We start from the raw sequence: 25732 nt of genomic DNA, 5'->3' as shown, positions 1-25732 counted from the left end.
CAGATGAAGGGACTAATTAAGAAGTTGTGACCTACCAAAAGTCACAGGATTTGTAAGACAGAGCCAGGACTCCAATCTGAGTGTGCTGGTCACCTTCCTGACACTGTGATAAAATATCTGGGACAATAAACTTACAAGGAGGAAAGGTGTAGTTTGGCTCATAGTTTCAGAAGTCTTAGTCCATGGCTACGTGGCCTTGTTATCAGCAAGGCCAGGCAGCACAGAATGGTGGAGGCACGTGAAGAAGGAAGCTAAATTTGCCTATGGCAGCCAGGAGACAGAAAGACAGTATGGAGCCCAATATCCTTTTCATGGGCATTCCTCTGTGCTTTTCATTAGGCCCTATCCTCTAAAGATTCCACATTCTCTAGTAGTATTACAGGCTGGGGATTAAATCTTGAACACCTTTAAGATCCTAAGTATAGCTGGGCAGTGGTGGCACATACCTTTAATCCCAGCACTCAGGAGGCAGAGACAGCTGGATCTCTGAGTTCGAGGCCAGCCTGGTCTACAGAGCTTGTTCCAGGACAGTCAGGGCTACACAGAGAAACCCCATCTCAAAAAAAGGGGGGAGGGAATAAAGATCAAATATATAGCATGGGGCCTGCTCAATCTAATGCTCTATTTATCTTTACCGCTCCCCCCCCCCCCCATATCTTGCTGGACTATGGATTGCAGTGATTTGACCATTTAAGGATGGGATGGCACTTTTTTTTTTTTTTTTTTTTTTTTGGGTTTACTGTTTCTCAGTGATTCTCACTAGGGGTAATTGCACCCACAGGGGACAATATCTGGAGACATTTGGGTTATTATAATTTAGGAGGTGCCATTGGCATCTATTTCATTGTGACTAAGCATGTTCCTCAATTTCTTACAGTGTATAAGGCAGCCCTCTAGAGACAAGAGTTGCCCTTATAACATGTGGAGGCTAAGAAACCTGGCCCACTGGGGGCTTGGTGTTTTCAACATGAATTAATTGTCAGTGGAAGGGCCTGTCTGGGAAACTTTAGCTTCAAAAACTTTTGCCGTACCTGACGGGTTATGTGTAGTTGGGGCTTCTCACTGTTCCATGGAGGCCTGGTGTGATGGTGGTGGTAGTCAGGGACCTGGAAGAAAAGGTACAGCAAGGCATGAGAGCCTATATGGCCCGGGGCTGCGCATGAGCTGAGCAGGTGACAGGTAGGTAGGGTCCAGACCCCGCTGCTGAGAATTGATTGGGCTACTTCTCTGTGAGTATGGAAATAACTTGGATGCAGCTAGCTGTACTTTCTTTCCTTTATTAAATCAATGCCCTTATTACTGACCATTGGAAATGTCCGAGAGGCTAGGCATATAGTTCAGTGTCGACTGCTTGTATAGAGTTGCTTGTGGCCCTGGGTTCGAGCCCTAGCACTACAAAACCAACCGACCACATTCATTTCAGACTAAGTCGGTAGGATTCTTTCCTGATAATTTTTCACTCAGTATTTGTTTGTGAGGGTGATTAGCATGTGTGGGCATCTCTAATATCATGGCTTTGTGGAGTGAGAAGTGTGATTCTGGCACATCACTCTGTCCGTCTCCTATGGTGTGCGCATATGCATATGTAGGCATCTCTCTCTCTCTCTCTCTCTCTCTCTCACACACACACACACACACACACACACACACACACACACGAGAGAGAGAGAGAGAGAGAGAGAGAGAGAGAGAGAGAGAGAGAGAGGAGAGAGAGAGAGAGAGAGGAGAGAAAGAGAGAGAGAGAGAGGAGAGAGAGAGAGAGAGAGAGAGAGAGAGAGTTTCATGAGGCGTAGAAGTGTTTTAGCTTTGTTTTTCATTTGCCAGACACAATAGGCAATTGATGAATATTTATTTGTTGAATTGATGCAGTAATTTGTATTTTGAGGGCAAGATAGGATTTAGATCTGCTTAGGTAGACAAACGAGGTGGGCATTACAGACTGGCAGTGGGTGGAGGCAGAAAGATGAAATGGAGTGAGCAAACGTCCAGAGAGAGCAGGCCTGAGGCCTGAGGCATGCGGAGAAACTGTAGCCTGTGGTGGCGACCCTGAGATATGTTCAGGATGCAAACGACGGAAAGGCGGAGGGGATCAGAAGGTGGGGGGCTTGAACTCAGGCTCTGGTATGGTGTTGGGCCGATGCTATAGGAGGATGGCAGGCTTCACCTTCTGGTTTTCTGGGGGTGGCTTGCCATCTCTCCCAGTGTAATCACTAACAGTGCCCCTGCCAGTTTTAAATGTCCCTGTTTGGATGGTAAATTTTATGGCCCAGCCGTCCATGAAGCATTACGGAATAGTCTGGGAAGGTTCCACAGTGGGAGATGGTACAGCAGGCTCAGGAAGGACAGTGGCCCTAGTACGAGCTGTAGTGTGGAAGCAGGTGATGAGGTGCCCTCTAGGCTGGCAGTGCAGGCCTGAGCCTCAGGATATCTGGCAGTGATATCTGGAAGGAAGGGAGTAGTTATGAAATGACACCGTGCATAGTCTCTAAAATGGGTCCTGGCAGCAATTCCAGAGAGAGACCTGCCCCGAGGTTGGGCAATCCAGCATGCATTCTTCTAACTGGAAGTTGATGGATAAGAAAAAGAAATACTACAATGTGCCCATTTCCTGAACAATTAAGAGTCAGAGAAGCTTCAGCCCAGTGTCTTAAACAGCCTGGCAAAACCCTCAGCTATTTACTTTCTTAAACCCACCATTGTCCTCTGGAATTTAAAATAGGTTATGAATGTGCCTGATGTCAGGGAAGATAAATCTCCGAGGAGGATTGTAGTCAATACATTTCCTTTTTAAGTAGGAACAATATAAAGAGCTTTATTCAGTCCTGAATCAGTCTCACTTTGTTGTCATGATTGTGTAAAACCTGAGCTGCTCTATGTCTGTGTCACACTGTTTATATTCCCCTCTGTCCCTCCGTCCTAGCAGCCCCACATGGACTCCCAGCCTTTTTAGGCCATGTACAGCTCTCCTTATTCAGGCTGTTTCCTTGGGCCCTGCAAAGAGGTGGTGTGATGAGTGGTGGGTGATTTTGTTTTCTGTCTAGGGGAGCTCTTTAGGGTGACCATTCAGCAGTGTTCCCAACCTTTTGATCTGAAAAGTTGGGAAGCTAAATTCTTAAGCTTTCCCCTGTCTAATAAAAGATTATTATTGAGTATTTGATGTGCACAGAGTTTGGAAATCAGAGCACTATAAAAATGCATGGGTGGCAGTAGCTACTTCTCCGCTGGGTCTCCTCCCCTTCCTAGGCTCCATTAGGTAGAGTGAGCATGTAATCCAGTTTTCTCAGTACAATTCCAATGTTTGTTCTTTGACCTAGCATATAGTTTGTAACATTCTCTTTCTCAGAAGTAATTATATTATTCAACAGATAGGTAATCCTTTTTGTTAGTTTCTTGTGTATTCTTCTAAGATGTCTGCAGGCAGGTTCATGCATAAAGGGGAAAGGTGAGCTAACTTGCTTGTATCACTTAACAGTGTGTCCTGGAATCTCTCCATGTCAAGACAAATGAAGTGTCCTCATTTTGCTACACTGTATTAGAGCAGTGTTTGTCAAGACTGGCAGGCAGTTGTCTTTTATTTAGTTCACTAATTAATTACTGTTGAGGGGTTATATTTGTCTATCTAAGAAGAAGCTAAAGGCTGCAGGAAGTGAAGAAGTGAAGACACTTTTGTTTTGTTTTGTTTTTTTAAGACAGGGTTTCTCTGTGTAGCCCTGGCTGTCCTTCTTGCTTTGCTCTGTGGACCAGGCTGGCCTCAAACTCACAGAGATTATTCTGCCTCTGCTTCCTGAGTGCTGGGATTAAAGGCATGGGTACCACCACCCGGCCAAGACATCTTTTTTTAAAATACAAGTGAGTTCAGTAGTAGACTTCTATTGGAAGCAATTATTAGACAGCAACTTTGTATCTAACGTGGTTCTAGGTACTTTGGAGGAAGTGGGCTTTTAGCCGCACTTGTCCTCACCATTAAGGTCTGGCTCAGTTCCCTCAGCCCTTCAGCAAGGCTTTCTTGCCTCACTGGCTGCAATTCCTTAGAATCTCCAGTCACCCATCCGTCCCTCCCTCCATCCCTCCACCTGTCCCTCCATCTATTTTACTAGCCAATGTTGAGTGAGTGCTTCCTAGTGCCAAGATCTTTGTTAGATACATACTGACGAAGAAGATGATGTGAACTTTGCTCAGAGAGTCAGAAGAATGATGAACAGCCAAGAACAGTGTGCTGTGGCGGCTGTGGCGATAACCTTAGACCTAGGGTGCTAAGGAAGCACAGAGCAAAGGGTGCATGGCCTCTGTGGAGCTGAGGAGGGCTGGGGAGGCTTCCTGAGGTGGCTCTTGCTCTTTGGTTTCTATTACATTTGCCTTATCTCTGCTGTTAGATCTGTGACATCCATGTTGTCTTTCGCTTTGGCCCGTGTCGTGTCACTACAGCCGCTGGTGCGCTGTTTTGCATTTAGTAGCTTTTCAGGCGTTTCTTGAACAGGGTACAGAAAAGTCCACATTAGTTAAATGAACCTCAAATCACATGCATTAACATTGGGAAGCAGAGGTGAGATGCTCTTCACTGCTCTTGGCCTTCATGGTCTATGTGGTCAACCGGTATCCTCTAAGGCTCCCTCTGAGTTGAGTGCCCTCCGCTCCCTTTAGTCTCTATTTTATCAACACAAGCAGTCTCTGTTCTCCGGTCCACACATTAGCTCTAGCGTGAGAAAACCCACTCCCCATCCTTCTGCATAAAGTGCTGCATAAAGGGGAGCCCCAGGCCCAGCCCCACTCTGGGATGAAGGAGATGGTTGTGATCCCGTTGGGCTCTTCTGTCTGGTGGCCCAGCAGCTCTTCCTTTCATCTAATAACTTCAGCTTCCTTTGTAGCTTCCTGGTGCCACAGGGTTGATCATTCCAGGATAAGAAATAGCAAGTCCAGGAAATTGACCTTGTAATGCAGTTAAAAAGGCCACTGGGAGAATGGGGATGACCAGTTGTATAGCCTTGAGTCCTTCCGTGCTGTGGACCGTGGTTAGCATGGCAAGCAGGTCCAGGGGATGTCCCCAGCTGTGGTGGCTCAGATGCAGCAGCAGTGTTGGGTTGTCATGGGAAAGGCTTTTGGCCAAATCTTAACAGCTGGTTTCCTAATTCTGTGTAGAAGCAGCCTCTGGGAGGAAGAGGTGAGATTTGTTTAACAGCTCAGATTCCCGCGTCTATTCTTTCCATAATAGCTTTTCACAGGAAGTAGGGAGGTGGGATGGTCTTTCTCTGGGAAGTCTGTTCTAAGTTGATGTTTCAAATGCAGACTGTGTGCCAGGTGCTGTTCTGGAGTCTCCATGGTCTGTGAAATCAGTTATTACTAAATTTTGGGGAGCAGAAGGACCTTTGTGGTGCTTATTTATCGTGTGTATCACTCCCTATTGGAACGTAAAAGCCCGCCTTTTTAACATGTTCCCTAGGCTATGCAGGCCATATCTGGATATTTTCAGCTTCAGGTAACAAAAACCTAAGCTAGAATGTCTAGCAACTGGGAGACTAATCACTCTTTAAGCAAGAGGGGCTTCTTGTGGCCTGCACTATGAATTGTGCCCTTCTGACTTCAGACATAAGGTGGGCCCTGGAGTTGACCATTTCAGTGTCTGAGTGAGGGCAGCAAGTCCCCAGGTCCTGCCTCCCTTGCCGTCATTAGCATCGAGGGCTGCAGCCTTTCCACAAACCTGTCAGGCATTCACTTCAGGCCTGAAGGCTGCAGATAGATGCTGGCACTTTTTCCTCAAGAGTTAGGAAGCTTCTGGAAGTACAACACACACACTCTTCCTTTCTTACATTATAGGCTGGATTTAAGTCACATGTCTTTCTTGAGTCAATTATTGTTATTGGACAGGGATTACACTTCTTGTACCTGGAGTGGAGAAGTGGGGGATCTGAATGCAGGTGTCGGGTGGGCTTTCCTCTGTGGTAAAAAAGGAGCAGTGTCCTAACAAACAGAGGCTCGGTCAGAAAGGGAGAAGCAGGGTCCCAGGCTGGCCAGGCTCCCACCAGGACCCAGTGCCCAGGCGCTTTGCCGCGCACACCCAGGGAACAGGGACAACTGCCGTGATGTCCTGTGCCCTCAGGGTTGCTGGAAAGGTTATCTCTGTTTTGCAGCTGAGGAAATGAGGCTCACTGGGGCTTAGTGACTTGTCTCAGATAACCCACAGTGTGGTCGTGGGGGTTGGGAGAGAGAGGCCATGAGTTCTAGGACAACAGACATCCTTGGACATCTCCGAAGTCAAGCAGCCCCCTTCATTTCATCTTTTCCGTGACTATAAATATTCATGGCGGGAGGCCTGCCTCAGGGCAAGAGTAAAATCTACCACACTTTCTCTGACTCCACGCTGACTGTGCGTGAGAAACGGCGAAATAAGTTCTATGAGTTCCTGCTTCGTGGGGGAGGTCAGCCTGCCAGCCCTCGTGCCCCATGTGCTAAGCATATATTGTTTCTAATCTGTGCAATAACCTTTCAGGTTCGATGTATCGTCTGCGCTTTGTGGATGGGGAAACAGACTCAGAGGGGATGTGGCCAGAGGGGTGTCTCACAGCTCGGGAGGCAGACGGCCTGCCTCTGGCCTGTGCTGCTTCTCCATGCAGTCCAAGGCTTATCAGTGGTGGCCAGCCTCGTTATGGCCCTGAAGGAAGGCACTCAGGAAAGGGGGTTTCAGTGTCACAGGTTTCCAAAGGAGCTGAATGTTCCCCATGGGAATAATTCTCAGGGCATTAGGAAACATATCCTGAGCACAATAAACACAAGAGAGGGTCAGGAAATCTCGTTTCTATATAGCAGTTAAAATGTGAAGGGAGGGGGGGAGAACCCTCAGAAAGGTCTAAAGGGTTGTTGTCTTTGCAAATGGAAGGTTCTGATTGAGGGTGAGCAGACGGTGCTGACTGGGTAGACTCGTGGTAAATATGGACAGCATGGTAGCCGTAGGCGGAGCATCTAGACACTTCTCTGTGAGCCCCAGTTCCACTGCTCTCTTTTCTAGGCAGTGCCCACATTTACAAAGCAGGGTCCAGACTGGCAGCACAGTGGGCAGAGGGATCAGGACCAGAGCTGTGAAGGTGGAGCCAGCCATGCCGCCTGTGCCGAGCCGTGCAGTGCATGGCCCAGGGTCGACACTGCCATGTTTTAAGCCTAATGCAGTCTCCCTGGCTGTGAGCTTTCAGCTGCACAGAGTAACGGGCTCGTGACATCTGGCTGAGGGCAGCGGTCTGGCTTTGGTTTCTCTTTGCAGTACAATCCCCTGTCTGAAATCCTCCTTTCCAGCTCTGAATGTTTGGAGTCTCTCCCTTGGCCTGTGCTCTGGGGAGTCTTGGATGGGACTGCCACCCTGCCAGAGGCCCATGGGGAGCTCATGATAAAGTAACGAGCAGAGGTAAGTACCTGTGCTCAGTGTAGAGTACAGAGAGAGAATACGGGTGGTCGTGTCCGCCGAGTCCTAGAGAGTCCTTTGCTGGGCGTGGACGAGTGAGGAGGGTGGATCACAGGTGTGTGTAGGGGGCATTGATAGTGATGACTGCACCCCATTTTTCTAAGTGCGGCTGACAACAGTCTGACCATCCTGGCCCTGGGGAGAAAACAACTCGACTTTTCAAATATGAGCAAAAGAAATAATACACGAGGCACCCCTCCCTCCCTCCGCCCAGTGAAACACATCCACAGCTTTGTAGGGTTCTGAGTCTGTGTCTGTGGTAAGGTGCCGGGTTAGTCTCTCCCTTCTGATTTTTCTGCCCCTGTCCCCATTCATTAAACACCTTCTAAGCATTTGTTGTGCAAGTGTCACATGGCAAGCTGAGCTTGGGGCTGAGGTTTCCCAGACAAAAGTCATTGCCCTTGAGGAGCTGTCTCGTAGGTAAACAAGATGATTACAAAGAGGTGTGATAAGTGCTAACAGGCATGTGCAGGGTCCTGTGGGAGAGGGGGGAGGGAGCGCCTGGCTGGGCCTGGCAGAGGAGGTGGCAGTCGGAGCTGGGCTGAGTGGGAAGTGTGCCAGGTGCAGCAGTGTCTTGGAAGGCGTTCTAGGCAGAGGGAAGTAAAGCATTCATTCCTGTGGTAAAGAAGTTCATGAAGACCTGCCCTGTGATGGAGCTGGCTGGTGTCCAGCCGGTGCCCTGCTGGTGCTCAGTTGGATGAATAGAAAATAGTGTGACTGGAGTGTGGATGGAGTTCTCTGGTAACAGAAGGGCTCTATTTGATCCACTTGATATTTACCTACCAGTCTTCCTCAGAGGGGGCCTGGGTAGTGATCTTTATGGATCTGACGTTAATGGCTTAGGTCATCTTCTGTTACTGTGACAAAATACTTTAGTCTGGGTGCTTTACAAAGAAAAGAGGTTTTTTTAGCTCGTAGTTCCAGAGACTCAAGAGCACGGCCCCCAGCATCTGCTCCGATCAGGAGAGGGTCGCATGGTGGGTGGTATCACGAGGGTTGGAGCACTCGAGGAAAACAATCATGAGGCATCAGGAGGCCGGGAGGGGCCCGGCTAGCTCTTTATAACAGCCAACTCCAGTGAGACGTGGGTTAATCCACTTCTGAGAGTGAAGTCTCCCTGACTTAATCGTCCTTAACTGGGTTCCACCTCTTGAAGGTTCTAGTTCCTCAGTACTGCCGCAGTGGGCTCCAAGTTTTTAGCACTTGGACTTTTAGGGGACAATCAAGTCATACTTGATCATAGATATGTTTGGACTTAGGAAATTTGACTTGGGCAAACCATTTTTACCTCTGTGGCTTTCATTTTTTTCTCATTCATATAGATAGCCTATTGAACCAGTTTATTCTTTGTCAAAAGGCTAGCTAGGAACCATTTACCTTAGAGTGGCAGGGGATGCTCATTGACACACAGAGCCCTTCCCAGCGGTTCCTTATTAGAAGAAATGGTTCTTAATGTACAACAGCTTTCCTTAGCTGCCCAGGAGTTCTCTAGTTCCTTATCCATTACTCTTAGGTATTTCCTAAGTGCCTTCAACACCTTGTGTCTTTGGTTTTAACAGTTAAGAACCATCTCCTGGGTCTTGGTTCACTCTGTTTCCATCATTCTGCATTGTGGCTTTCCTTGTTCTATAAGTGCAGATGTCTAGCCAGTAAGTTGTGACGGAACTCCTTGGCGTTACCCAGGTGGTGGGCGTCCACGGTTGTCTTTAAACTGTGGAAGTGGTTAGAGACACAAGGCACCAAGAAGGTGAGCCCTTTCTTTTTCTTCCAGGGTCCTGCATGGTTCTCTGCTCACAGGGGGTGCATAGCAAATGGCTGTTGGAATAATGGCTTTAATATTAAATAAATACTATTATGGGGTGTGTGTGTGCCCTTGCACTTATGCACACTATGGTTTGTGGGTAGAGGTCAAAGGACAACTTTGTGGAGTCAGTTCTCTCCTTCCAATTTCATGTGAGTTCCTGGGGTTGAACTCAGGTCTCCAATGTGGTAAGTTCCTTTACCCATTGAACCATCTTGCTGGCCCAAGAATGGCTTTTTATGATATGCTAGTTATTTAGCTGGTAAAAGCATGGAACTTGAAGGGTGGATCAGTATGGTTTTGAATTTGCCTTTGGTTCTTTGCAAGCTTGGCTTTAATGGAAATGTCAGTTAGACACAGGATTAGTTGCAGTGGAGAACTGTGGAGAAAGACAGATTTTGTGTGCATTTTCAGTACTTTGGTACAGCTGTCAGTTATTTGCTATTTGCTAGTCACTTGGTTAACTAATCCCAAGAATCGGCTAACAACATCTTTCTTTTGTGTTGAGAGAAACTGAGGCATAGTAGTGCAACAGTTGGTGTAAGTTTATGCAATGAAGCTATTGGTAGGCTAGTTCACCGAGAATCGAGTGTGACTTATAAAGCACTTCCTCTCTACTGGAGCATATGCAGATCCATTATAGCTCTGTGAAAATGTTAGAGGTGTGATGGATGTCAGCTCCTCACTGGCTTGGAGTGCATGGGTGCCTTGTGACATTTCTGTCACTTAGCTGTTTATCGTCTCCTTGTTTCCTTTGAGGACAGGCGCTCTCTGCTTACTTAGGCAAACGACTGTAGTTTTGGATATGTCCGTAATCCCAGCACTTGGGAAATGGAGGCAGGAGGATTAAGTTTAGGGTCATTCTTGGACCTCTTGCAGCTCAGGATGGCTTAACCTTACTGCACCGCTGAGGATGACTGAACTTCTGGTGGTACCTCCACCTCCAGAGGGCTGGGATTATAAGTGTACCACCGTGCTTGGTTTCTATGTGGGGCTGGGCAAACCTAAGGCCTTGGGTGTGCTAGACAAGCCCTTTACCAGCTTGTTCCACCCCTGGCCCAGTATAAATTCTTTAATATGAGCTAAATTCAGTTTGTGCTCCCATTTCTCTTGAGCACCTGTCTCACTGTGTCCTTTTAATGTTTGTGTGTATGTGTACATGTACGCACCCATGGGCAAGTCTGTGTGTCCCTGCACGCATGTTCCTGTTTCCTTCTCATTTTATAGAGCACATTCTCCTGCACTGGACTTGCAGGGCAAGTTCACTGCCACAACACACCTTGTAAAATGTTATGTGCTAATTACTGAGTGCAGTGACAGCTCTTTCTTCCAGGGAGTGAGTAGCTCTTACAGCCTAGTCTGGTCCCTGGGCCAAAGCATCAGTGTCACCTGGGAACTTATTAGAAATGCAGATCCTCCAGCCCCACCTAGACCAGCTGACTCAGAAACTCAGGGGGCGAGGCTCCCCAAATCAGTTTTACAAGCTCTCGGTAGGTGCTTTTGATATTTGGCCTAGTTAGAGAACCGCCGTGGGTTAGACCAATAGCTCCCAGCCTTGTGTGCCGTCTTAGTTTGGCTTCTGTTGCTGTGATTAAAGACCATGCCCAAAAGCAACTTGAGGAGGAAAGGTTTCATTTCATCTTACAGCTGAAGCCCATCATGAAGGGAAGGCTGGGCAGGAACCTGGCGGCAGGAACTGAAGCAGGAGCCAAGGAAGGTGCTGCTTTGCTTTTTTCTGAAATACATTTTGAATTAAAGTATAATTATGTCACTTCTCCTCTTCTCTTCTTTTCCCCAGGCTATCCCATGTCTCTTCCCTCCAACCCCTGTCAGGCCTCCCCTCATTCTAAAATTAGTAGTCTCTTTGGTAGTTATTGTTACTTATGTATATGTATGTATATGCACCAACATAGAAATATAACTTGATGAATCCGTTTTTGTTGGTTGTGTATGTGTGGTTTCAGGGATGATCACTTTGTACTGGATAAACGGTTAGGGAACTCATCGCTGGGAGAGGCTAATTCTCCCTCTCTCAGCAGTCAGTAGCTGTCTGTAGGTCGTTGTCTAGTGGTGGGAGCCCCGAGAGATTTTCCCCTTCCATGTTAGTGTGTCTGTTGATGTTGTCCTTGTTTGGGTCTTGTTTATGCAGACGTCTTGGTATTCTGGCTCTCACAGTTTCCCTGCCCATCTTCCATAGTGTTCCTTCCCTGAGCCCTGGATGCAGGAGCTTTGCTGCAGACGTATTCATCTGGGGCTGGGCTCCAGTCTGTTGATCTCTGCATTGGGTCCAATTGTGCTTTTCTCGGTTTGCTTTCTTACATACCCCAGGAACACCTGCCCAGGCATGGCATTACGCAGAGTGGACTGGGCCCTTCCATGTCAATCACCAGTCAAGACACTGCCCTACAGGCCTGCCTACATGCCAACTTATGGAGCTATTTTCTCATTCCTCTTCTCAGATGACTCTAGCTTGTGTCAAGTTGACAACAAACTAACCAACACATGCACACTGGATTCATTGAGTGGGGAGTTATTAAAAATATGCCTGCTGTTACCTGAAAAGGTAGCTGGGAATCTGTGGCAGGTTCTGGACAGCAGATTGATATAGCCAAGTCTGAGAATGCCACTCTGATCCCAGGGCTCAGCTGGAGGGGACAGGGTTGTGGGGTGAGGAACATCGTCTGTGGTGTTAACCTGGCTTGGTTCGAGTCTAGGTTCTTTTCTTTTTGCTCCGGAGTCCCTATGAGAGTATCTGTGTATTTGAGAATGTGTGTGTGTGTGTGTGTGTGTGTGTGTGTGTGTGTTCCTTACAGAAGTGTGTGTAGCAAAAGACTGGAGTAACCCAAAGTCCATCAGCGTAAAACCGTCTTCACACAGTGGAGGACTGTGCAGACTCAGAGAACAGTGAGCCATTAGGCTCTGTGGGATTGGAACTGTATATATGGTACAGTACATTTTGTACTAAAAGGGAGAGGACAGATACTTATGTGCTTTAGTATATATAGTACCTCTAAAAGGGTCCATGAGAAAGGGGTGATGTTGACTGAGGGGGTTGCATCTCAATGGTAGAGTGCTGGCCTATCATGTACAAGGCTCTGGGTTCAATCCCTAGACCACAAAAAAGGAAAAATAAAGAGCACGTATATGCTTATCACTCAGGGATTATGGCTCATATTTTAGCTCAGAAGAGTGGTATATGACTATAGTCCTAGCACTTGAGAGGCTGATGCAGGAGGATTCCTGCAAGTGGAACACCAACTTGGGCTACATAGTGAGACTGTGTCTCAAAGTGGCCAGAGGAGGAGAGAGAATTAGGCATCTGAATGGAGTAAGGACTTGTTACCATGAACTGTTTGGTGCCTTTTCAAGCATATGATTGGAGACTTTTAAAAATACCTTAAAAAGTGTGGTGTCCTGGGCAGAGACCCCATCTGTGACCTGAAGGTGGCAGGCTGTGGAGGGAGTGGCACTGGGTTTGTGAGCTGGACACTGTCCTACTTTTGCTGCTGGAGAAGATTGTATTACCCGCACTGAGGGCTCTGATGGACCTTGCCACACTGTGTCCGTCTGTGGATCTGGGGAAGTTGAGACCGGGTCCCACCCCATACTTGCTCAGTTGGCTTTGTGTTTAGCCCACGGGCTGGACTCTCAGGATCATCTGAATCTTGACTCTGTTACCTAAAGCACTAGCTCCTCTAACCTTTTTGTGCCACTTGAGGTCTTGATAACTCTACCTCCTGTGTCTTTAGCCAAGGCATTGTTAAAGGGACACTGGATAGGGTGTGGTTAAGAATCAAATCTTGTGTCATGCTGCCAGCAACCTTTTTCTAGCTGGTCATCTGGCGGACAGTGATGCCAGCGATCACCTATTCACTCCCTAGATGTTTACTGTGTGCCAGGAACTGTGGTAATGCTGAGGACCCACAGAGGAAGTAAGACCACCTTCCTGCCTGAAGCAAGAGGATCAGCTCCTTGCAGAGGTGGGCAAGCTTTTTCTTGAAGTTCACTTCCTTGTACTCTGTTGTAAGTCAGCTTGGTCCACTGTCGTACCCTAGTAGCCAGAGACGACATGTCACAGAATATAAATTTACAAAAATGGGGGACGGAGGTTGGGGCTGGACATTGGGCCATGGTTATAGGAAAACAGATGTGTAGCCCAGCCAAACTTAAGTTCATGAGGGGTATTATATGTGTGATGGACCGAAAGGAGGGACAATTTAGTGGAAGTGCCTGTCACCTAGCTTACAATGACAGAAGTGAAAATTGCTTGTTTTTTTCTAGCTTGTATATTCTGGGGAGGTATGTGTGTTATGTGTGTATGTATGTATGTTTGTGTATGTGGTAGTGTGTGTGTGTGTGTGTGTGTGTGTGTGTGTGTGTGTGTGTGTATGTGTTTGTGCCTGTGTACCTGTGTGTGTGTGTGTATGTTGTTGTTCTTCTTCAGGAACTATCCACCTTGTTTTCTGAGACAGGGTCTCCTCCTGGTACCTGGGGCTTGTGGATTAGATTATGCTGGTAGCTGAGCAAACTCCGTGGATGTGGCTGTCTCTGCCTCCCCAGTGCTGAGACTTTAAGCATGTACTACCATGCCTGGCTTTTATGTGAGTTCTAGTGATTGAACCCAGGTCTCCATGCTTGTGTGGCAAGTCCTTTACCAACTAGCCACCACTCCAGTTCCTTATGGTAGAATGTTTTAGATGCTGCTGAAATATAAATCTCTTGCACCTTACCTGGTCTATCAACTTGATAATCACTAATGAGAAGAAGAAGGAGGAGGAGGAGGAGAAGAAGGAGGAGGAGGAGGAGGAGAAGGAGATTGACTTTGTCTTTGTGTGCTCATACTGCCTTTCCCCGGTATCATTTGGTCTGTAATTGTGTCAAGAATCATTATTGGCTTATAGCTGTCAGGGCTTATTTATTTGTAGAATTCGAGGTCATCCACTTTCCTATTTTAAAATGGTGCATTGATCCATGTCCCAGGTCCTCAGAGTTCTTTCTGGCTTATGTGATTTTACAGTTGGTCAATAGTAGTTCTAAGAAACTTTTATTACAGTCAGTTAAATATGCATGAGAGAAATTACATTTTATCTACAGCAAAACTGCAACCACATTAAAAAAGAAAATGGAAGAATGGCTAAAACAAATTAGCCATGGCTCTGCTGCTCCACCCTGGCCCATGTTGACATATGTCTTGGTTCCACCAGAGAAAGAATCAAAGCTTACAGTCAGGCTGTGCTTCATGGGCAGCGCCTGCTGAGTAGCCTACTTAGTGGTAGTTCAGAGGGGTGTGACTCAGATGTGTTCAGAGGGTGGTGGCAGCGTAGACGAGGAAGGGTCTGTTTCATCTGGGCAGGGGAGTGGCTGGCAGGTGAGGTGCCATAGGACCCACGACTCTCGATTTTTAAGCCAAATTAGAAGTGAGAAGAAAAACAAATAGAATTTTGTGTAAGCCGTGGTCACAACCATGTGCCAAATGCTTAATGAACAACTCTAAGGAAATGTCCCAAAATAATGCCATGGTAGGAATGTTGAAAAGTGTGGTTTTAGTTTCTCTTGTTTTTTTAAACGAGGGTACAGAGCTTGGCTATGATAGATCCCTGCTGGGCCAGTTTGCTTGGAGCTATATCTCCTCCACCATGCTGTTTTCATCCATGGTGGCTTAGGATGAAATAGGGAAGCCAGCCCTGAGAGGAGTCTAGTGGTATTCACTTTGCAACTTGAAAGCTCTAGTCAGATCTTGAGATGGAACTTGAATAAGATGGTTCAGATTGTTTCCTTGTCCCCGAAGCCTGATCTGGCCACACTTTGCTCCTTTGTGCTGAAGTCTTACATAGCAGGAATAGATTAACTTTAAAAATGTTCAAGAGCAGCAATGTGAGGTGACGTTTTAGGAGGTGAGCCACCTTCTCAGAGCCATGGAGGAGCTGTTCATATGTTATTTCTGGCATGCAGGTTTCCTACCCCAGCATTCATTCCCACTTGCCATATCCACATGCAGAAGATAGGGTGTCCAGGTATTCTGAGGTCCTACCTCTTTCCTCTCCATCACCAGGAGACGAAGTGTGTCTGTTGAATAGTCCCGGATTTAGATTTTTTTTTTTTTTTTTTGTGTGTGTTATCCTTTAATTCATTTTGTGACTTGGGGTTAAATTTCCCTTCATCCTTAAGCTGAGCTGATAAAATCGGCCTCAAATTTGTTGTAAAAATTGATTTAGCCTTGCATGTTTGTAAGCACCAGTCAGATGCCTGACATATAAACAAGCGCACAGTATATTGGAGCCTGCTTGTCCTGTTGGTTCGTGCCAACCTTCTAAATTGGCTCCTGTGTGTCTTCTAGGTGGTCATGCAGAAAGAACTCTGGCCCTGCAATCATTACTCTAGCATTCTTTGGTACACGTACATTCTGCCTCTTGATTCTGAGGCATGTTTGGGGTGTGGGGACTCTTGGGATTTGTTTGTAGTTGGCTTTTGGAAGTCAGTGATATCACTTCATTCCCAGGTCTTGTTTAATTTCAGATTTTGTTTTATTGCTGAACAGAAACAAGGTGACATAAGGGAGAGATTTCTGCCTTCATCAGGAAGGCTTGGAGGCTGGGAACATCTGCTCAGAAGCCACTTGAGAAAGGATGATGGCAGTTAACAGGTCTCCATGGTGAGGAGGTCATGGATAGATTGGAGTTTATGTCACTTCTGCCTCAAATTGTTCACTGTGTCTGAAGGATGGTGTGCCCTTCTGTCCTTTTTCTCCATTCTTAACCCACATGGCTGTTTGAGGACTGGGGAGACAGTGGGCCAAGTGAAAGGACTCTGGTACACAGTTCACTTGGGTCTGACACATAGTAGGTATGTAATAAACGCTCTTGTCTTATCTTTAATAATTATCACTGAGGTAATTGAATTCAGGATGTTAATAGAACAGGAGCCATCCATTGCAGAGTAAGTGGAACTCAGAGTATTAGTGTTGATTATATAAAGACACTTGAGGTATCTTATTGTAGAAATGTCCATTTTAGCAAATTTTACAGCATGTAGGATTCCTTTTAGCTACTGAGTGTAGGTGTAACCGTCTTATTAAATAAGAAACACAGAGCCAATGAAAAGATGAAAGCCCAAGAGGTCAGAGCAATAGCTAAGAGCTAAAAACCTTACCCTTCACTGCCATTTCTGTCCTTCTCAGCAAGAGAGCTACTTCCTGTCTGTTTGTCCTTTTTATGGACTTTCTATTCTGCCTTCTCATTGGTTGTAAACCCAACCACATGACCTCCTCATCACTGCCTGTCTGTACAGACCTCCAGGTCTTCTATGGTTGGTATTGAGATTAAAGGCGAGTGTCTCCCATGCTGGCTGTATCCTTGAACACACAGAGATCTGCCTAGCTCTGCCTCCCAAGAGCTGGGATTAAAGGCGTGCACCACTACCACCCAGTTTCTGCTATGGCCTGCTATTAGCTCTGACTCCCAGGCAACTTTATTTATTAACATACAAATAAAATCACATTTCAGTACAATTAAAATATCATGATAACTGAGACTACCCCTTTCCTCATTTGGAGATCTGTGGCTTTGGATCTAATAGGTTAGATGTGTTCTCAGCCTTGCTTTTTTGTTTTTTTTTTTTTTTTTTTTTTTTTTTTGAGATAGGCTTTCTCTGTGTAGCTTTGACTGTTCTGGAATTCACTCTATAGACCAGGCTGGCCTCGAACCCAGAGATCAGTCTGCCTCTGTCTCCCAAGTGCTGGGATTAAAGGTATGTGCTACCATTACCTGGCTCTGTTGTGTCTTTTCTGCTTGATATTTAGGGTAGAATTTCAAGCCTCATTTTTAAAAGGCCTTGGTTAGGAGAAGGAGGGCACAGAGCAGGATACAGCAGCTTTAGGATGGGGGGATTTGACCAGGGCCTTGCTCTGTACGCTACTTTTCTCCCTCTTTCCTTTTCCTTTTCTCCTTCCTTATTACTCTTGGTTCTCCCTACTTTCTTGCCCCGGGAATATTTTATGTCTTGCTAGGTTTGAAGTTTGATAAAGAAGATGGATAGTCTTTTTCTTCCCCTTATGTTCTTGATGATCCATTTTACAGGATGGATGTCTTTGGCTATTTCCTCCATGCCTTGCTGTGCCCATTAAAGTTGCTGTGGGCTTTGTGGAGTGTGAAGGCTCGGGTCATCCTCACATGACTGCCAGCTCTTTTCCGTCCCCTATTATGGTACTGGGGCATTAGGGCAGGGTGCTGGGGATGGCCGTGCACATTCTTGGTGGGAACTGGCAGGGCGTAGGAACCAGGACAGGAGTAGGCCTGTGTGCTGGAGTCGGGCCAGCACCAGGCTCAAAGGCTCAAGTGCTGCCCCTTGCTGACTCTACATTTTGGCTCTTGGGCTTCTGTAGTGTCATTTGTATTGGCCGCTCAGCCTGGACTGCCCCACAGCCTTTTCATCAGAGGAATTACACAGCACGGGCGTTTTTGACCTTGTAAGGCTTGGTAGAAGAGACTGTAAATTCCAGCTCTGCCCAGCAGTGCAGGGGATGAAACTAGGGAGATTTAGATGTCGGATGGCCCAGGCATCGAAGGCTGGCCCTGTGGTTGTGCAGATATTGGGCACGTCCCAGAGAGGCTTGTGCCGCAGAGAAGATAACTAATGAGTGTCAGCTCAAGGAGGTTTGGGGACGGATATGTGTTCTGTGTACGGAGTATATTTTCTTCAATTCCCACTGTAGGAGGGAGGTTTGGATTTATTTAGATGTATGTAATCAGTCTCCTTTTTCTTATTGTTTATTGTTGGTTCGTTCCAAGTTCCAGGCTGGTTTCAAGGGGCCTGGTAAACAATTTGTTGGCCCCTGTCATTTTGAAAAAGTTCAGAGCGTCTAATAACCTACGGTTTGGGTGAGAGCTTAGCAACTGCGTGGCTGGGTCCCTGACCAGGCAGATGTCATTTCCTGATAGGTTTTGACTGGTCAGCACTTCGTGAGCTCAGTAGCACTGTGTCTCCTCTGAACTGGTCATGTGCTGTACTCTTACATTACTGGGGAGGGAGTGTCTCCGGAGCCTGGTGTGGTGAGGTGGCTTATGCTGGGTCACAGAGCAGTGGAAGAACTTGAACTGGAATTGTCCCTTTTCCGCAAAGACTAAAATCCCATTTGGTGATTGATAGCTGAGTGTGGCCCAGGTACTTTGCAATCAACTCATTTGGGTTCTAGTTTCTGGCTGTACTACTTATTTACTTTGCTTATGAACATTGGCTTAACCTTCCAGAGTCTCATTTTCCTTCTCTGTAGCATGGTGACCGCCCATCTCACCAGGTTTTGAAGGTCTCCTAGGACTGTTCCTGGCACATGTAGGCACTCAGTACTCACACTTGGCAGCATTATTTTCCATGCCTTGCTGCAGGCCGCTGGCTGTGCCAGAGCAGATATAGGGAGAGCTGCAAGAATCCTAAACCTTTCATGGCACCCTGCATCGTCTTTATTTCATTTAATGCAAACCTTGTGAACAGACCAAGATCTGGATTGGTGTTCATCCACTGGAAGAGGGTGCCTGTGGGTTTAATCACCATATAGTTCATAATCAGCCATGTTGGCTCTGGTGGTGCTCCTCAAGTGTCATCTACTTGGTGTTTTGTGATAGGATCTCCCATTGGCCTGAAATTCACCAAGTAGGCCAGATAGGCTGATCAGTGAGCCTCAGGGATCCCACCTTTCTTAGGTGGATTGTGGGACTCAAACCCAGATCTCCATACCTACACAGTAAACTCGTTGCAGTAAACTGAAGTACTGCTATCTTCCCAGCTCCGGACAGATTTTACTGGGACTGAAAAAGTTCTGTATGCTCCAGGTAGCCCTGAGTCACAGACTTCTGCCCTGTGAGCTCCCTGCACATATGACTTCCTCTTGACTTTACCCTTCCTTGCCCAGCTGTTCTAGTATGATTCAGTCTACAAACATTTGAGTGTCTGCTGTGTTCCAGGCATAGGGCAAAGTGCCAGAGAGAGAACACACGGTGAGCCTGTATTTCATGAGTCTTATGGGTCATAGAAAAGACAGACACTAAGTCAGTTAGAGTCAAATCAGAATCACTGTGAGGCTGTGATGAGGAAGTACTTGAGGGCACTAAAGCACATCCTAGAGAGATCTGACCCTGTTTGGGAGGCTACAGAAAGCTCCCAAAAAAGTGACTGTTGAGTCCAAAGCAGAGGGGAGCAGGGGATGGTAGTACTACCTGGGAACTTACCACGTTACTTCTTTTCCCTTAGTCTTTTTGGAATCAGTAGTTTATTGAGTGTCGTTGGTGTGCTACACTATATACATTGTCATGTGGTCCTCTCAGCCCTCCTTCAGGGTGAGTCTTGTGGCTCTGGGTGAAGAAACTGAGGCTCAGGATGCTAAATAACGTGGGCTTCAGTCTCACGTTGGCTAACTCCCAGGAAGCTGGGATTTGAACCTTTGGGTTCAGACAGGTTTTTGTGGCTTGTCCTGGGGTTTTTAGCCACTCTCTCCACATCAAGTCCTAGGAAGACGCAATGTGAGTTTCAGCCCTCCGCCTGTAAGTGAACTTTGCAGCCGGCCTGTTTTCTAAGTTGAGGCTGTTGTCTGTGTCAGGACAGCTTTGAGACTAAGCATGACTCCTGGTGGCTTTAAAATCACTTTTCCGGCTCATCACCACCGTTTATGGTGGTCTTAGAAGGAGTCACTTGGAGGTGAGCGCCAATGGACTCTGTACAGAGAAAGTGCATTTCATTCCTGCTGTCCACAGTATCTCTCTGGGCTGTGGAGGAAAGAAAATGCTGTGGGCTGGTAACTCTTAATTACTTGGAATTAAGTCTCTGATTGCATGAGGTTATCAGTGAGTGAGTGGGCTCTAGGGCCCTGGGTAGTGTTAGTTTGTACCAGCTCTAGCCCCCACTTGAATCTCCTTCTCTAGAAGGCAGGATAGTACTGCTGCTTTTTTTTTTTTTTTTTTGAATCGCAGCATTGTTCTGAGATGCAAAGTGAATCTTGGAGCCCTGGGATCCAGAGAGGTATGCCTAAAGTAATACATTAGCAGTTGTTCTGTAAGCCTATGCAAATGCTGCTGCATTTATTGATCTACCACTGTGGGTCATAGTGATAGCATAACCCACTGGTTCCCAGACTTCAGCTGTGTCAAAATCACACGGAAGGCTTGTGAAGATGTAGGTTGCTGACCTCTCTCCAGAATTTCTAATTCAGTGTGTCTAGGGTAGGATCAGAGGATTTGCGTTCAGTGTGGACACAGTTTTAAAATGTGATCTTTTTGGTTAGCATACAAAGTAATGGATTTCATTATGACTTTTTCAAATGTATCATTATTTTTCTTTCTAATTGCCCCCCTACCATCCTCCTCATATCCCCCACCCTTCTCTGCCTGGTTCCTCTCCTTCCCTCGACAGCCCTCCACCCCCACCCCCATATCACACGTATTCCATTATTTCCACCCCTCCCCCAAGAGCTGTTAGGCAATGCATTTTAAACAAGTGCCCAGTAGATGGTGGTAGGCTGGTAATCACTCTTTTATTCTGCTTATTGAGGCAAGCTTGCTTCCCCATGTGCCCAGAGTGGCCCCAGACTTACGTGCCTCCTTGGTGATGGAATTACAGGTGTGAAGCACCATCACTGGCTAAGTGACCCCACCCACCGAAGTCCCACTCATGTCGCTTACTTCAGCACAGCCTTACGCTTAGGAAGTGACAGGTGAAATCCATGTTTTCTTACGGTGGGGTGAGTGTTGACGTCAGCTCAGGGGTTTGGATTAGCTAGGGCAATGGTTCTCAAACTATGGGTTTGAGAAACCCTTGTAGGAGGAGTCAACAGATACCCACAAGGATCGCTTTAGACTATAGGAAAACACAGTTATTTGCATTATAGTTCATAACAGTGGCAAAATCACAGTTATCAAGTAGCAATGAAAATAATTTTATAGTTGGGGAGGGGGTCACCACATCATGAGGAACTGTATTAAAGGGTCACAGCATCAGGAAGATTGAGAACCACTGAATTAGAGTGAGCTGAATGGGCACGGGTGACCCTGGGTCCAGGGCTGTATCTGAAGGGGATGGAAGCAACTTCCATGAGAACTGGGGTTGACTTCAGGTGGTTGCTCTTCTTTGGGTTCTGCTATTGGGGGAAGGTTCTTACTGGTACTTTAGACCGGTTTGGACAGACCTCTGTCCACACTAGTGAGCACCTTCATTATTAAGGCAACCCAGGTCATCCAAACTCAAGTTCCTGGCACCTGTGAAAAGTCCCCTGTCCCAGTACTCGGGATGCAGAGGCAGGCGGACTTCCAAATTGAGGCCAGTGTGGTCTATAGAGTGAGTACCAGGACAGTCAGGGCTACACAGAGAAACCTTGTCTTGAAAACAAAACAAACCAAACCCCAATCCCCTGACACTCCTCCCCCCCCCAAAAAAAAAACCCAACCCAAAACAACAACAACAACCCCCGGTGGGGAAACCTGCCTCATGGTCTTTATCAGGTGAACGAATGAAGAATTTCCATATGGAGCTGGATGGCTGATCATACTGTCTCTCAACCTTAGTCTTCCTAATTGCCCCCAGCCACTTGACTCTGTCTTATAGACAGTGATTTCTTGTTAAATCTTTTTCCTAATTGAGAGACCCAACCTTTTTCTTAATTACCCCCATTTCAGGGCCTGGAGAGATGGCTTAGCTGTTAAGAGTGCATTCTGCTCTTGCAGAGGGCCCATGCTTGGTTCCCAGCCCCCATGTTGGGTAGCTCACAGCTGCCTGTAATTTCAGATTCAGGGCAATCTCTAGCCTTCACTGGGGACTTCACTTATATGTACCCCCATACACATAACTAAATATAATAAAAATCTTAAAATTGGCCCCCTTTTCAGGAGAAGATAGCCTATTAGCAGTGCTTTTTACACTTCTGGAATTGTGTTGAGTGGCTGGCTAAGGCCATATTCAAATACTTTGATTCCTCAGGCCTAGAGAGATCTTAGGGATTCTAATGCTGGGTGCTGAGAACTACACTCAGGAAGGTAACTAAAGAGAATTTGATTCACTTTCAGTCTGCTGACCTGTTGTAGGTACCACACTTGCCACAGCTGTCCTGAGTGGCTAGCCAGCCTCAGGGTTTCCATTATGACTTTGAAGGAGGTCTGTTAAAAACTGGAATGTCTACTATCAATGTATTGCTATCCAAACTCTACTTCTGCCTCTGGGCCTGGTATGCATCTGAAGTCTGGTGGCCTTTTGTAGTCCACACTTAATCCATTCTTACAGCTTCTTGGTGAATGTCAGTAGGGTTTGGGGTTTTGTTTTGATTTGTGTGATTGATTGCTTAGTTTCCTCTGGGCTGATTTCATTTCTGAAATTATTGTATTGTATTGTAAGCATGTATTGTGCTTACATGGTGGAAGTGGTAGAATCTACAGAGGGTTGGGTCTACACGTATTTCCTTGATGATGATGGATAGATTGGTTCACCATGATGTTTCTGAGCTAGAGTGACTTCCATTTGATCTGTATACCAATCCATGATCTAAACTGAGTTGACCCCTTTAGTTGTGATCTTCTTGGATGGAAAGCTGTTGAGTAACAGTGTTCCCAGTAGTCCTTCTCAGGAGACTCTAGGTAGGTTTGGATCATAACCAAAGTAAGGTATTAACCAACACAGAGCACCATCAAGGTGGGATCAAACCAGACAACTCCCCCACCTCATCAGTGTATGGCAGAGGCTGCTGGCTATGACAGAACATGCTGGGCATCAGCCATGGCAGCAGATTGTTCTTAAGGCTAGTTGAGTGAGTGTAAGAGAGACATAGGAAAGAGTCTTACTTCAAACAACATTCTTTTTGGGTCTCCAAGGACGCGTTTTTCTCATTTGAATCTCTCTCCTACAAAATAGTCAATGTTCAAGATTGTGTGGAAAAACAAACAAACAAATCTATCAGAAAAGAATCCAAGAACCCGTTTTCAAAAGGACCTGGGCAGTCTCAGCATGTTTTTGCTAGTGTTTTTTTCTAGCTTAGAGGGCTTCTATCCTAGCATCCTGCCCCAGCTGGCAAGATTTCTCCTTGCTTTGTCTGGTCTTGGCCCTTACTCTAAAGTAACCTTCCAGTTAATGCTAGTCTTTGTTAATTTTCGTGGCCTATTGCATTTAGGTGGCTTGTTTCAAAAGTGAGAGCAGTGAATATAACCACAGGCTTAAAGGTAAGACTCTTAACAGCTCTTATTTGGCCTGTGGAGATGTCTTAGATCCTTAGGGTCCCGTGCCATGGTGTTCCACACCTGAGTTTGATATTATTTTTCTTGTCCTGCACTGCCATGGCAGAGATCACGGCTTCCTTTTGGTCCTTCTCTTGGCTGCCTGGAGGTGTGGTCAGCAGAGAAAAAGGGCTTCTGTGCCTCAGGTTGATGGAACCATTGAAGTACAAGTAGACTGATGAGGAATGGAGCGTTTCTCAGATTGCATTTTGAAATGGGCTGGGAATAACACTGGCTGTGAAAACATTATCAAAAATCTGCAAAATCAACACTCTTCCTTCCTGGTAAACATGAAAGGCTTGGCAGCTGCCCCTCCCTCACACGTGCTCGGCCAGCTGCTGTTCGGGACATCGCGCCTCCCTCTCTGGCTATGGGTGCTGGTTTAAGCCAGGATTGGCGTTCCAGCCCTTTGCAGGATAGAGAGAGCAGTGTGCTTCAGTGCTGTTCAAAACCGTTCAGTCATTCTGCAGTTGAACGTCACTGTAGTACATACCCACTACCGAGGGTCATGCGGACCCCACATCCCTGGTCAAGACTTGGTGCAGGCAGAGGCCCTGGCCTCTTGGACAGGAAAAAGTGAATCGTGGGTAATCTCTTTCCATCAGAATCCTCACCCTTTTAGTCACCCCATGACCTCTGTAATTCAAGAACATTTGTTTATCAGAAAATTGTACCCCAAGGTTTGAAACAAATCCAAAAGGGACACTCGCTACCATATGAAAACTTGCTGCTTTCTTGCTGCCCTTTGAGAACAGGTCTCTCTGACCTCTGGTCCTGTGGAAAACTTAGTTTGGAAGTGTAATGGCTTATTTCTTTCAGCTAGAACGATCTCTTGACTTTCTGGGGGGACATACTCTGGGATCATTGGACTGCCTGTTGTATGCCTTTGTGTCTCCCCATCTTTTTGTATGTTTCGTCAGGAGATAGGCTGAGAGTTGTTGCCGGGAAGAGCACAGCAGAGTGCGCTACTGTAAGTCCTCGGAGTGTGTGCTAAGTCCTGTCTTGTCTTGTTTAGTCTGAACCTTCCTCCCTCCCTCCCTCCCTCCCTCCCTCCCTCCCTCCCTCCCTCCCTCCCTCCCTCCCTCCCTTCCTTCCCTTCCTCCCTCCCTCCCTTCCTCCCTTCCTCCCTCCCTCCCTCCCTCCCTCCCTCTCTCCCTCCCTCCCTCCCTCCTTCCCTCTCTTCTGTCCCTCCTTCCCTCTCTCCCTCCCTCTCTCCTCTCCTTCCCTCCCTCCCTCTCTCTTCCCTCCCTTCCTTCCTCTCTCCCTCTCCTTCCCTCCCTCCCTCCCTCCCTCCTTTTTCTTCTTCATTCTTTCCTTTTGCCCAGGGTGGCTTTGAACTTGTGATCTTCTAGCTTCAGCCTCTCAAGTGCTAGAGTTACAGGCATGTACCACTGTGCCTGTCTCATAGTCCTTTCTTGGCATGGACCGAAGGTTGTGCTACAGGGACAACACAGTGTATTTGTTGATACAGTGACCTCTGACCAGAAGAGCCTATTAGGAGCCTATGGGGCCTGGGTGCAGGTAGATTTGAGGCTGGCTGAATTCGCAGATTAGATTTGCATCTTCTAATGGAGGCTTCTTGTGATGACTTGGGATCACTCCTGGACCTGTCATGGTCAAGACTTTTTATGAGACACATTGGAGCTCTGAATGGCAACTATGTGAATTGCACAGATTTCTGAGACAGATAGACAAAGAGAAGGGGAAGAAGGGGAGGGGAGAGAGAGAGAGAGAGAGAGAGAGAGAGAGAGAGAGAGAGAGAGAGAGAGAGAGAGAGAGAGAATATGAATTTGTTTAGAGTCATTAGGACCTAAAATGCTGTTGTAAATGGAGTCTAGCATCTAGATTACCCAAATATCCTAAGCTGAATGTGGAGGTGCATGCTTATAATCCTACTGTTTGGGAAGTAAGTAGAGACATGAGGATGAGGAATGCAAGGTCATTCTCTGCCAGCGTGGGCTATGCGAGACCCAGCATCAAAACAAAACAAAGTAAAATAAGGGAAGGATGACCTGACTTCGAAAGAAGCTTGTGGGGAAAAAAGAGCCAGGCATTGTGGAGTGGTCAAAAAGGAGTCAAACCCCGAGTTTCAGCACCACACTCTCTCCTCCCCAAACACTAAAGGCCAGCCCCTCTTTGCCTTCTGGATCTTTTGATGATTTCCTCTCATGGGGTGATGTTGGGCTGGTGCCCCAGAAGCAGTACAATGTGGCCGACACTAGTCCCCTTCTCTGGTTTCTCTTC

At 46.7% G+C, this 25732-nt stretch overlaps 1 protein-coding gene across 43 annotated transcripts in view; it reads left to right on the top strand.

Moving 5' to 3' along the window:
• Sorbs1 (sorbin and SH3 domain containing 1) overlaps positions 1 to 25732 on the top strand; it is a 238680-nt gene that overhangs the window by 19664 nt on the left and 193284 nt on the right. The gene's annotated exons all lie outside the window — the stretch shown is intronic.

Source organism: Peromyscus maniculatus, chromosome 1 (genome assembly GCF_049852395.1).
Source record: "Peromyscus maniculatus bairdii isolate BWxNUB_F1_BW_parent chromosome 1, HU_Pman_BW_mat_3.1, whole genome shotgun sequence".
Classification (NCBI taxonomy): domain Eukaryota; kingdom Metazoa; phylum Chordata; class Mammalia; order Rodentia; family Cricetidae; genus Peromyscus; species Peromyscus maniculatus.
The sequence above is the reverse complement of the archived record's forward strand: the minus strand, read 5'-3'. Positions and strand labels throughout refer to the sequence as shown.